General features: G+C 52.9%; 1 long non-coding RNA gene and 1 other non-coding gene across 3 annotated transcripts in view; one reads left to right on the top strand and one right to left on the bottom strand.

Annotated features, from left to right (window-relative positions):
* Positions 1-3,641: 3,641 nt before the first annotated feature.
* The window catches only part of LOC134737912 (uncharacterized), a 30,076-nt gene continuing 20,841 nt past the window's right edge, over positions 3,642-12,876 (top strand). For both annotated transcript variants that reach the window (XR_010123329.1, XR_010123330.1), the window contains exon 1: positions 3,642-4,061. This is a non-coding gene — a long non-coding RNA (uncharacterized LOC134737912). The remainder of the gene's footprint in view (positions 4,062-12,876) is intronic.
* LOC129044816 (small nucleolar RNA U13) lies at positions 7,487-7,586 on the bottom strand. Its single transcript, XR_008504806.1, has one exon. It is a non-coding gene; the product is annotated as a small nucleolar RNA U13 (small nucleolar RNA).

Below are 12,876 nucleotides of genomic sequence, written 5' to 3'. Positions count from 1 at the left end.
GAAGGAAGGGGAGGTGCAGAGACTGCAGTTTCCATACCTGGAGCCTGGGCATGAGCTGCCCACCACCACCCTGCTGCCCTTCCTGGCTGCTGTGGGCCAGTGCTGCTCTCGGGGCAACAGCAAGAAGCTGGGCACACTGCTCAGCCACTCCAGGTGTTGTTGGACAACGGCCTTGGGGGAGTGGACACCGGAAGCCCCTCCCTGCCCCTCTGGCATAGCCTCAGATCTCCCTGGGCCGTGCTTGGGTTGTTTAAAAGGACACAGTCTCACAATGCCCCTGTCTTCTCCATACCCTACCCTGTCCTCAGGAATATGGTGGGAATTTACCGCCTCCCTACCTGGGCCCAGGCTGGCTGGCTGACCAAGTGTCCGGTGTCCCTTCTCAGTCCCTGCGCCCAGGTTGGGTTTTCTCACATCCCCGGACACCCCCGCCACACCCCCTTTAGGTACCTCATCCACCTCTAGGTCAGTTGCAGCAAGGGTGCGACCCAGCTGGGCACCTTCCTGGCCATGGAGCAGCTGCTGCAGCAGGCAGGGTCTGAGTGCACCGTGGATGTCTTTAACGTGGCCCTGCAGCAGTCTCAGGCCTGTGGCCTTATAACCCCAATGCTGGTGAGAGGCGACCAGGGGCGACGGGGCTGGGGTGGGGGCGTGGGGGCTCAGCTGTGGGAAGGGGCGGGGAGATGAGGGAGCTGCTGCCCAGGCCCCTAGGCAGCACCACCTGGGTAGCCACCAGGTGGCGCTGTGGACCGCTGTGCGTTCTCCCAGATGGAGCCCTAGGGGTTGGGACACACAAGGGAGTCTTTTTCTGTTAGATTGGGGCAGGCGGGGTGAGCCTCCTAACCCTATGTCCATCTCCAGAAGCAGTATGTCTGCCTCTACAGCTGTCTGAACAGCGCGCTGGCAGACGGGCTGCCTGAGTCGGCACTGGTCACTGTGCAAGAGAGGTTAGTGTCCTGTGGGATGGGGACAGCATTCCTGACACATCCACGTGGGCCTGGGCCTCCCTGGAAGGGTGGCCTCCACTGGGCCCTGTGCTGCGAAGTTACAGGGTCTTGGAATAAAGACCTGTGGCCAAGCATGAAGCTCAGTGTGTTCTGTCTGTCCGTTCTCAGACCTGGGCCCAGCGTGTGGGTCTCGTGGGCAAACATGGAGCCGGGATGGAAGCTAGGACCTGGAGTCTGGTTGAACTCGATGACCTATGGCCCCTATGCTGTTGGTTTTTCCCCTGAAGCAATCCTTTCCCCGCTAATCCTCCAGTTTCTAAATTTCCTCCGACTTTGGTCTCTCCAGGTCTAGTTTTCTGTGGTGCTAAGCCCTGGATTCAGAATCACAGCTCCAAATTGTTTGTCCTCTGCTCCATCACCCTGTACGCACCACGCTGTATGCAGTAGGGTTTATCCTGTTTCCCACTTCCCTTCTCCTGCCATCCCCAGCCTTCTTTACCGCTAGAGCCCCCAGGGGCCGCCCTCAGCCCCCACCAGGATGGAGGTGCCAGAGCTACCCTGTTACTCGGAAGGCAGGTGCTGGAGGCACCCCTCAGGTGGAGTTGCCAAGTTTTCCCTGCTCCTTCGCTCTCTCCTCCTTCCTCCCCTCTACATAGGAGGAGGTGGGGGAGAAAGCAGGGAGGGCATATGGAGAAAGGAAAAACCAGGAGGAGCAGCAGAGACCAGAAAAGAAGGTGGGGAGGCAGCTGTCTGTTCCACACACTCTAGGACTGCGCTGCATACCATGTGCATGACTGCTGGTGGCCACATGAGCTCCTGCCTGCCTCCCTGGTCAGGCTGGGAGTTTCCAGGTGCAGTGCCTGATGCTGGACACTAACTGCCCCTTGTGGAAGGCCCTGGGAGGACACAGAGAAAGCCTGAACAGATGAGAGCAAGAGTCCCTGAAACGGAGTTGGGTCTCCCCAAGGGGAAGGGGGGAAAATCTCTTTGGCCAACCTGAGTTCCTACTAAGGTGCAACGGGTCAGAAGTCGGGAGGGTCCTTCTCAGGTCTGGTTGAAGAAGGGTACAGAGGTCATGCTGGCTGCCCAGCCGAGAGCTTTCCCAGAACGAGACTAAAGCACTGGTGCCCTCCCAGGAGGACTAAATGTCGGTGTCCTCCATAGGCCATGTTTATCAGGAGCTGAGGGTGGGCCCCCTAATGACCCTCACAAAAGCAGGCTGGAGGCTCTGCTCTGAACTTCCCAGGTCTGTCTCAAGCAGCTGCTGCTGACGTTGCAACAGGGCTCAACCATAGCTTTTCCACTCTGGGAAAATCTCACATTGGAGAAGCAGGAGCTGCAAATGAGATGCAGCCGAGGCTATGGTTGAGTGAAGGAAGTGCAGCTGGCCTGCGGTAGCCTTCTGCCATAGGGCAGAGGTGGCTCTATCTGTGGGTCTTTCTGGTCATGTAGGCCCATCCTCTGGCCTTCCTAGGAGGCTCATCTACTTTCAGCACCATGGCACCAACTGGAGGCCTAGGTCTGCTCATTTCTTGGTCCAGCTATGCAGCCCCTCTAGCCCTGGGAGGTTATCAGAGAGTGGAGAGGTGTTGATGAGAGGATCCTGGCATGTGGAAGGACAGGGTGGAAGAAATCCTGGATGCCTCTGAGGTCCCAGGTTTCTGGTATACTCTCTGGCTGGACCATGGGGAGATAGGGCAAAAAAGGAAGGAGGGGGGCCCACAGCCTGCTCTAGCTCTGCGCTGGGGCTTAGCTCAGCATGGGAGAGAGAGCAAGAGACTGCGTGAAGGAAGCACAGCCAGCTCACTATGGTCTAAGGAGAGAACAGGGATTGACCTCAGTTTTAACCACCATGCCCGTTGCTCACCAGGGCTCTGGGGCCGGCCAGGTCAGCCACTTGGTGGGATTCCACCCTCAGGGTGGTTGAGCTGCAGCTGCAGCACCCGGCCTCCAGGTGGCGCCAATCCGCTTGCTTTGTGGTGGGCTCTGACAACCAGCTGAGTTGCACGCAGTCCCTCAGCCTCCCGAGGTCCTGGGAGCAGGGATCAAGGTGGTCCCCGTAAACCTGACAGTAAACCTGACAGAGGCTGCGGGAGTGCATTTCCACCCACGGTGCACTCAGCGGGTGGAACTCCACACCCGTTTCTTTGGAGTCAAGGCACGGCCTCTCAGTGAGGAGACTGCTCCTGGTTGCCCACTGCCGGGTCATCCCAGCTTGCAGTGGAACCCTCCGCAGCCTGGCCTCTTCCAGGGTAGCCCCTCACTCCCCTCTCTCCTGTACTAGGAGACAGGCCGAGGAGGGCTGACGAGTTCCACTTTGGGGATGCCCCATCAGCTGTGTCACCTTGAACAAATCATTTCTCCTCTTGGGTCTCGAAGTTTCCTCCAGCGTGAAACGTGGTGGAGGCATGAGGGGCTATGGGAGCCCCAAGGTCTCTTTCAGAGACTTCCTCTGGGTCCCATGTGACCCCGTGGCTGTCCCCAAAGGCAAGAGGGTCCCCAGCCCTGCAGCCAAGTCTCTGGGACACCCTTTCCAAACAAGTGCAGGTCTCTGACGGGCTGAGCTTTGCTCGCTTGGGTTTCTTTGCTTTTTTCCTTTTTTTTTTGTTTCCTGGATGAAATTCCTGCCAGCTCCGAAGGAAGGAGGGAAGGGGAGCGAGCGGCAGCGTAGAAAGTTTCCCTGACTCCTCTTCCGGCTGGGTCTCCCTCCCTTGCCAAGCCCCGCCTGTGAAACTGAATAACGAAGATGACTCAACAATGCCTGCCCCTCTCTGACTGCACCGTCCCGGCGCTCCCACCGCCGCCGCCGCCCAGTAGAGCCCTCGGGGCGGTCCCCACCAACGGCGCAGGCCGCCGGGACCGGGAAGAAGCAGCTGCGGCCACCGTGCCCGTGCCTTTGCGCGCCCGGCCGCCAGGGGCCCCAGCAGCCCGGCCGCCGAGATGCCCAGCCCGCCCGGGCTCCGGGCGCTGTGGCTTTGCACCCCAGCCCGACCAGGGGCCCACCGCCTGCCCGTCCCCCTGACACTGCCAGGATGGCATCGTGCTGTCTGCTGACTGCTCTGAGTTCGGGCTGTCCGTCGTACCGGGGGACCTGGATCTCCTGACGGCTTACCTGTGAGTACTGCTCCCCTGTCCCCACCTGGTCCTGCGGGCTGCTGGCTAGCGCCCAGTCCTGGCCTCAGCAGGGCACCTGCTCGCTTGGTGCCCTGGGGCGTGGGCATCCCGGAGAGGGTTCACCCCCTTCCAAGTTGACCGTTGTGGGACTGGGGAGGGGAGAAGAGTCTGAGACTAAATATCAGGCAAGCAGGGAGACCGGGCTTCCCTGACTTGGCTTCCCCATTGGCCTCCGTGCTTGTGGGCTGACTGCGGGAGCCCAGGCTTGGCAAGGAGGGCGCGGGGCTGGCTGCCCCTTCTCCTGTTGCTGCATTCTCTTCCAGCAGAGCAGTGCCCGGGATGGTGGCTGAGGGTAAAGCTGACAGAACTGGAGGTGGAGGTGGAGGTGAGGGGAGCGTGCCCCAGTGGGGTGGAAATAATGTCTGTTCTTCTGCCATGGTGAGGACAACAGGGCTGTCACACTGAGGCTGGGTGGCCTTCGTGGGGCGGGGAGGTGTCCCAGAAGCTGGGAGGGGGGCCTTATCCACTCTTGTCTCCTCAGAAAGGGACTCTGCCAGCACCATCTCCCTTCACTGGGATCTCCCAGCTCCCCCAGGGGCCTCCCTAAAGTCATGTTCCAAGAGGCTGTGTTGGAGACACTAATTTGTGGGCAGGCGCCGAGGCTGAAAACCAGAGAACCATTTTTAGCGTCTGAGTTGGAGTGAGATGGCGTGTGAAGGGGACCCTACTGGGGGCAGCTGTCCTGTCGTTCTGGCTCACAGGAGCTTCCCCTCAGAGCTGGAGGGCTGGGGGCTCTGGCTGCTCACCACCTGGGCAGGAGGAGGGTGAGAGAGCACATTCCAGGCCACACACCCGTACCCCCAGCCCCGCTCTGGGGAAAGGAAACCTCCTCCAGCCCAGCTCTGCAGGCTCCATCAACTTCCTCAGAGGAGCTGGGAGCAGGTGGGAAAGCCTGGAGCCTTCTGCTGAGGGCTAGGATCCCAGAGCTCCTTCTGGCCTGAGAGAGGCCCCTCATGGCTTTGGGGTTCTAGCACGTGGGAGCTTAGGGGAAGAGGAGGCTGGGCGAATCTTTATGGGGGCCTAGCAAGAATTTGTGGAACTAAAAGGATGCTCAGTGTTGGCAGTGTCCTGGGACACTGCCAGATAGACACTGGGAGATAGAGGGTCCCAGATGGCAACTCTTCATGGGGCTCCTCTCCAAATGTCCCTGTCCCCAGGTTGGGATGTCCCCCTCCACCCCAAAAGGCACAGGCTGTGGGCCAGGTAAGGAAGGAGTGAGAGAGAAAAATAATGTCCATCTTCTAGAAGGACAAATGGAATCCTTCACAGTGCAGCAGGTGACAGCAGAGGCAATCATGGGAATAAAGGTAACAACAGCACACAGCCTGGGTACTCAGCATCTGGCAAAGCAGGGCAGGCTCCGGCCCCACCCCACACCCAGGGCAGCCCCACTTTCAGCAGTTTTCTGTCCTGGGAGTATGTGACATTAGTTCATTTGAAGACAGGGTCCTGTGGCTAAAGAGTTTAGATATGACTTCTGTGGAGCCTTTCTCTGGGCGAGCCGAAGGAAGGTCCCTTGCCTGGGTTGAAAGGGCAGGAGAGATAAGGCCTTCCAGAGCTTCCTTTCCCAGCATTAAGTCTTCCTAGACTGGTTAATGATCCTTTTTCTAGAAGGACTTGGGGAAGGAGGTACACTGTCATCTTTGGAATTCAAGCATCCTACCATCCATGCTGGCAGAAGATTTTCCCACTAGCTTATCACAATTCCCTTGGAGCTATGAAGTCTGCATTTGGGTTCAGTGGGGGTGGGGTTTTCTGAACTGGTCTGTGTCTTCCTGGGGATTGAGAAAGCCCCTCTCTCTCTCAAAACTCAGGGGATGCTTCTGAGAATGGCAGAGAGAAGAGAGGGAGTGGGAGCTAGAAAGAGTATGATGGGTCCTGAGGCAATATGGGGAATTTAGCAGTGGGGTCTGGAATATTGGAAGGAGGTGGCAGAGGACCATGTCCCCTGCCCTGGGCTGGGGAGGGGTCCCATCTGGATGCTGTGTGAAGGATTTCTACAGTTGTCCTGAGGGTGTCTCAGAAGAGGAATTTTCTTTCTTTGCCCTCTCTGGAGAACAGCTCTACCACAAAGGCACTTGAAGGTGGGGTTGAGGGCTAGCATGGAGAAGAGCCAGGGTGGGGAAGTCTTGGGGCTCCTTTCTCTTTTTCAGCGATGTTAGGAGGTGCCCAGCTTGGTCCTGCCCCATGTATCCCAGCCCTTGCTGAGGACAGCACAGATTGGCATCTGATGATATAACCAGCAGTGCCTCTCTCTGGGCCGCTCAAACCTTGGTTCCTTCCTAGCTCTGCCACCTACTGAGAGTCACTCACTGAACACCTCTAAGCCTTAGGTTCTTCATGTGTACATGGAGAGGAGGAAGCAGGTTGCTGAGAGGATTAAATGAGATAATATGTTCAGTGAAAGTCCCCACAGTGCCTGACACCCGAGGGTGACTCTGAAATGGTGGCTAGTATTATCATGCCTCCTATGGGTGCTCTGTGGAGGTGGAGGTGAACTACAAGGCCTCTCCACACCGGAGGGAAATTGAGCCTAGTGGGTGAGTGTAGAATTCAAGGGAATGGTTTGTGGCTGGAGGAAGAGAGCTGTGTGCTGTGTGATCAGGGCAACTCTTGATCAATACTTGGCTGGTTCTGGGGACTTGGAGCCCAACCAGTTGGTGAAAATTGGGGGTTGGGGATCGGGAGGGAGGTGGGGGAGTTAGGTCCTCCTGACACAGAGTTGAGAAGGAAAAATATTAAAACACTTGGATATGCAGGAAGTAGCAGGCCAGAGAGGACTCGAAGATCCTTAGAAGGAGCCATAGACGGAACCATAGGAGGCGCCCAGGAGCTATGGGCTCCAGAAGGTACCCGCAAGTCCTCTTGCACATTCCTTGACCTGGTCTCAATAAAAATGACATCACATCTCTTCCCCCACTCCATGGCTGTGAGATTTTCTCTTTCTAGCCAATACCTTTCATGAGGTAGGTGCTTCCACCTCTCCATCTTGGTTCTATGGAAGACCAGAAAGTCGTCTTTATAGCCAACTGGTATTCTTTGCCTCGACACTCATGTCCAGAAGCTATTACCACTTTTGGGCTCAATGCCAGCCCTGTTTGATCAAGGTTGGGAAGACAGACTTCAGATACTCACAATCTTTCATATGTCTCTCTTTTTCCAACAGTTTCCTCCTAAACTAGTCTCAGCGAGGCTCATTGACACTCACCGGGGGTTGGACATTCTCCCTGGCTAGGGCCTGTTCTGGAAATAGTCCAAGAGGGAGATGGAGCCCCTGGCTCTGGGACATCCAATCTGATGGTGATGAGAAGGCATGATGCCTCTTGTTCTATGCTTTTTTCTTTCTTCTTTTTTAAAAAAATAAAAGTCCAGTAATGTGCTGACTTCATAACAAGGTTTGAGGGAGGCACTTCTCACACGTGAGCATGAAAACCCAATCATCACGCTTCTTAACTACAAAAGGATCACCTCTTGTTCTATTCTATTGCATGTGCACATGATGCAGAGACAGGAATACACAGACAGCAAATAACTTGGGCAGATAATCCCCGAAGTTGTTCCTGAGTAGATAGATCTGGGTAGTTACTCTGGGCCCCCAAGGCTGAGCAGTGTCAGTAAACAGATGGTGCCAGAAAAGGTGTCTCACGCAGCTAGTTGTAAAAGACCTCGGGCTCATGCACTTGCAGTCACACCTAAGCACCCATTTTCATCGCCCACTGCCACCAGGGCTGAGGGAGGGGCCGCTACACCATGCAACCCCCACTTCAGACTGCTGATTGCTTTCTTGGGAATTCACTCCCTTTAAGATTGCCTGTGATAACTGATAACCACTGGACTTGTTTGAAAGGTTAGATGGTATGTGCGTGTGTGTCTGTGTGTGTGTGTGTGTGTGTCTGCGTGTGTCTCTGTGTGTGTGTGTAGATACAGGGTAATTTGCAGGGGATGTCTACAGCCAAAATGATGGAGGCAGGATGCTGGAGGCAGAGAGTAAGGGGTTGTGGCATTTGCCACAACAAAGCAGAGTTCAAACTATCACTTACTAGCTATGTAACTCCCAGCCAGTTGATTAGCCCTTCTGTGACTTAGTTTCCACACCTGTAAACAGGGTTAAGATTACCTCATAGGGTTGTTGTGTGGATTCACTTAGATGATGTTTGCAAAGAGTTTGGCATAATGTCTGGTCCATGGGAAGAACTCAATAAATGTTAGCCAGTGTTGTTATAAGGCTGACCAGGGCCAAGAAATGTCAGTCATGGAAGTCCTCCTGGAGGAGGAAGTCCTGGAGCTAGCATGGGAGGGAGGGAAGCAGGCCTGTTCTATGAAAGGTGTAGGATAGGTGTGTGTGTAGTTGGGGGCTGTGAGAGGTGCAAGAAGCTGCAAAGAAGATGGAATGAGCTCTACTGGGAACCCAGAGTAATTTTAGGTTTTTTTTGTTTTGTTTTGTTTTTAAGAGTACAGTCTGAAAAACCAGGGAGGGGAGCACCTGATGGAAGACGCCAGCATGCTCCCTTACATGGTCTAGACGGGCCCCTGCAGGGGCTACAGATAAGGAAGCAGAGAAACAGGCAGCCTTAACAGGGGAGAGCCAGCCTTGGAGAGGATGTGTTGTGAATTGGGGGTGGGGGTGCCAATGTGCCAGGTCTCATTTCTCACTTCCAAGGCCACCCTTCTCTGGCCCAGTCTTAGTCGCCCTTTCTAATAGATTCTAAGAGTTTGACTCTTTCAGGAAGCTTCGGGTTTGTGAGATCTAATCTTCAGTCTCAGTCGCTATGAGACCCCATGCAAGTCCCAAAACTTCTCTGGACCTCAATGTCCAGAGAAGCCATGTTTTGGATGAAAAACTAGAAAGTGGCGGAGGTAGGGAGCAATCCACTTTGAGTCTCCTGCTCCTGGTGTGGGACAGAGAAAGCTCCCGGGGAGAGTTGCTCAGCTGCAGGCAGTGAGGGAAGGGAAGGAGGGAAGGGGAGGACCCAGGCAGCACCCAGACCAGGGTGGGGAAGAGAACTTACTCTTAAGCAACTTCCTGTTCTCTTATCCTTAAACTTGAAGCCAGGAATAGGGACAGGGATAGAGGGGCCAAGGCTTGGAGCCGCTGGGCTATGCAGATGCACTTGCTTGTCCAGCAACAGTTGGACAGGGCCTGGCCTGGGCAATGTGCTCCGGGGTGCGTGGAAAATGTGGTCATTCTTTGTCCGGGGAATTCTTCTTATTCCCTACCATTTCTCTTTACAGAGAATTTTACACTTCCTTGCAGACACTGAATTATTGTGTTAAATTATTATAACTTAATAGCTTCTGAAATATACAAACAACAAGATGATGCTGACATGGCTGTTAGAAGACAAGACAAATAATTAGCAGACTCATGCTCATTTGTGTCATTGAACAATTCATCTCATTCGTTCCTGAAGGCGCTGCTGTTTTCCTGCTCTCTGTCTGTGGGGGTGCTTGTTTACACATCTCTCACAAGAAAAGCGCTTCTCTCTGGCTTCTCTCTTCCTCCCTCCCTCCTTCCTGCCTTCCCTTCCTCCTTCCTTCTCTCCCTCCCTCCTTTTCTCCCCGTTCCTTTCTTCTTTCTCTCCCTCCTTCGCCCTTCCTTCCTTTACTGATGTAACAACCTTGGTGTGCCGTGGCTAAGCCACACTCCACCCCTGACCTGCGGGGGATGAGTCAAACGGTCAGACTCGCCTGGGCTTGTTCCACGCTCCCCTGGCTAGACAGGTGTCTACACATTCTCAGTTAGGGGCTGGACGGGGGCAGCTGCTAGACAGGCCCTATTCTGGGCCTCTCTGAGAAGTGTTCCTGAAAAGAAAGGGAGCCTCCTGCTTCCATGGCCCCTTAGCCACGCCAAGGGGCAGCACTGGCTTTCTGCTGATGCTGACGAGCTGTGGTGTGAATTCACGAAGGTCAGCTGATTCACCGGCCCTGGATCTCTGCTCTCCTTCCGCTAAGTGGGACTCGGGCCAGCCTGCCGTGAAGGAGGTGGCTGCTGCAGCTTTCAGGAAGGAACACCAGGTGTCAGCCCCACTGGGTGACCAACCCCACCTGGCTAGGACCCAGTCCCTGGTGGCTGCTTCCCCGAGAGGCGGGCAGGGCTGGGGCTAGGGGCTGTCCGGGAGTGTTCTGGACTGTCCCCTCGCCACCATTCCTACAGGCTGCTCAGGACCGAGGCTGAGACGAGCGACCGGGACAGGATTGTATGGCTGCAGGAGGCTACACAGCCCCAGGAGGCTGCTTCTAAGAGGCCCACGTGGCCTGCATGGGGACGCGCCTGGCTGTCCAGCATGTGGTCATTTGAATTGTACATGTTTCACTGGGATGCCTATAGAAAAGTAGACAGAATATCTGGAAAAAGTTGTTGAAAGGTTGCAAACTTAGCTACTTTTACAATTAAAAAATAGCTTCGTAATTATAAAAGCAATATATCCAAGTGTAAATTTTAAAATAATTTGCTGCATTATAGTAAGCATCCTACGATCTCTATGTGCCCTATAACATTATGTTGTATAGTTTAAATATATACAATAAAATCTATTTTTAAAAATAAGCAATTAAATCTCATTTTAAAGAGTCAGTTTGACTCTCTTCTAATTTCTACCCCTCGCTTTCCTTCTGTGTGTGTGTATGTGTGTATGTCATCTTCGTTAAATGGCTCAATGCATTCCGAATATTTTTTCCGTTGTCTTCATGATGTATTCATGGGAAGGGGAGTATGTGGCTTATTGCTGCTGGTTTATCAATAGAGAGAGAATGCTGGCCAAATGTCTTTAATAGTAATGACGGTCTCAATAGCAGTAATGACAGCTATCACTTTCGGAGCTCCTCCTGCCTGCCAGGCACCACCGGGGTCCCTCCCTGCAGCCCCTCACGCCATCCTCCTAGTCACTTTCTGAGGTGTCTGTTGTCATCCTCCCATTTGGAGGAGGGCTCTGAAGCACAGGAAGGTCCAATACTTACCCCATGGCTGGGATAAGATGGGCCAGGGCCAGGCTGTGAACTAAGGCAGAGAAGGGGCTCCAGCACTTTTCCCGAGCCCTTGCCTCCTCTGCCTCTGCCCCATGGCCACCTGGTGGGTGGACACAGCTAAGCCATGGCTAGAACCCAGCATTCTCATGACTACTCTAACCATAGAAAATCACAAGTTGCAAGCAACGGGACACATATTTACCTTACATTAGCAATTGTGATGAAGATAATTCATGCTATTTTTTTCCCCATTCAGAAAGTACCTGTCCTTAGAATAGTTAGAGAAGTTTTATGAGGATTGTGTAACTAGCACTAACTTAGGTCACCTAATTCTTGATCAACCAAATTGCAGGTCAAACAAAGGAGGCCTATGCCTTCATAGAAAGCATCAATTAATGTCCATTTAAAAACTGATGCTGGCTGGGCCTGATGGCTCATGCCTGTAATTCCAGCACTTTGGGAGGCCGAGGTGGGTGGATCACCTGAGGTCAGGAGTTCAAGACCAGCCTGGTCAACATGGCGAAACCCCATCTCTACTAAAAATACAAAAATTAGCTGGGCTTGGTAGTGGGTGCCTGTTATCCCAGCTACTTGGGAGGCTGAAGCAAGGAGAATTGCTTGAGCTCTGGAGGCGAAGGTTACAGTGAACCAAGATTGTGTCATTACACTACAGCCTGGGTGACAGAGCGAGAGTCTGTCTCAAAAAAAAAAAAAGAAACAAAAAACTGGTGCTGCATCTTCCAGTCTAAAATAAAAATACATTGTTAACCATTTTTATGTTTACAAAACCTACAGTTTTATAGTTCTAAAAGTAGTACATGTTCATTACTTTTTATTTATTTATTTATTTTTTGAGACGGAGTCTCACTCTGTCACCCAGGCTCGAGTGCAGTGGCGCGATCAAGGCTCACTGCAAGCTCTGCCTCCCGGGTTTACGCCATTCTCCTGCCTCAGTCTCCCGAGCAGCTGGGATTACAGGAGTCAGCCACCACGCCCGGCCCATGTTCATTACTTTTTAAAGATCAGTCAATTAAAGCTAATTTTTAAGAAAGAGTTAAGCTTATGTATTCTTCCAATGTCTAACATCTGTTTTCTTATAAGTGTGTCTTATTTCATGGAAATAATGCCTCATTTATTATTTTAGTAAGTTTTGGCAACCTAGTTAACTCAGTTCACTTGTCTGGTATATCAAATCTTCATTTTACTCTGGGACCAACTGTTAAGACATCTGGAACCAAGGGGTGTGGTAGGGGTTATGGCTCTGTTGTTTGTAGTTAGCTTTGCATTTTTGCTTCTTGATCATTAGATCAGAAACCAGACCTCATCTGATGAGTGCTTACATGTTGATGGGTTATTTGAGTCAGTCGGGGCTGCTGACGTTTGAAATGCATACAGGGTAGGAATAAAATGGTTGTGATGCATTTGGTTAGCAAAATAGCCCACTTTCCCAGGACTGATGAGAGGGACATTTGGAGGCTTATGACAGGCAGCATGATAGAGGGGAGTCAGCCTGGTCTCACCGGCAGGTCTTCAAAGCTCAGACTTTTGTGTCTGTGGAAGGCTGGGTTACACGATTTAACAAAAACAAACCTGAAGAGTCCTCTTGTCATTGGTAAGTTCCCAGCCCCAGAAATCATCCGGTATATTTCTCTCTCCACACCTGGGAGACACTTTAGATTCCTCTAGAAGTTTCTTGAATTCTTCTTTGGCTAGCAGCAATTTACTTTTCCTTGTATTCTTCTTTTATTCTTGTCTTGACAAACTGTTCAAATATCTTAAAACACAGACA

The sequence above is a fragment of the Pongo pygmaeus genome, chromosome 13 (genome assembly GCF_028885625.2).
Source record: "Pongo pygmaeus isolate AG05252 chromosome 13, NHGRI_mPonPyg2-v2.0_pri, whole genome shotgun sequence".
NCBI lineage: Eukaryota > Metazoa > Chordata > Mammalia > Primates > Hominidae > Pongo > Pongo pygmaeus.
This window is presented reverse-complemented; position numbering and strand designations above follow the sequence as displayed.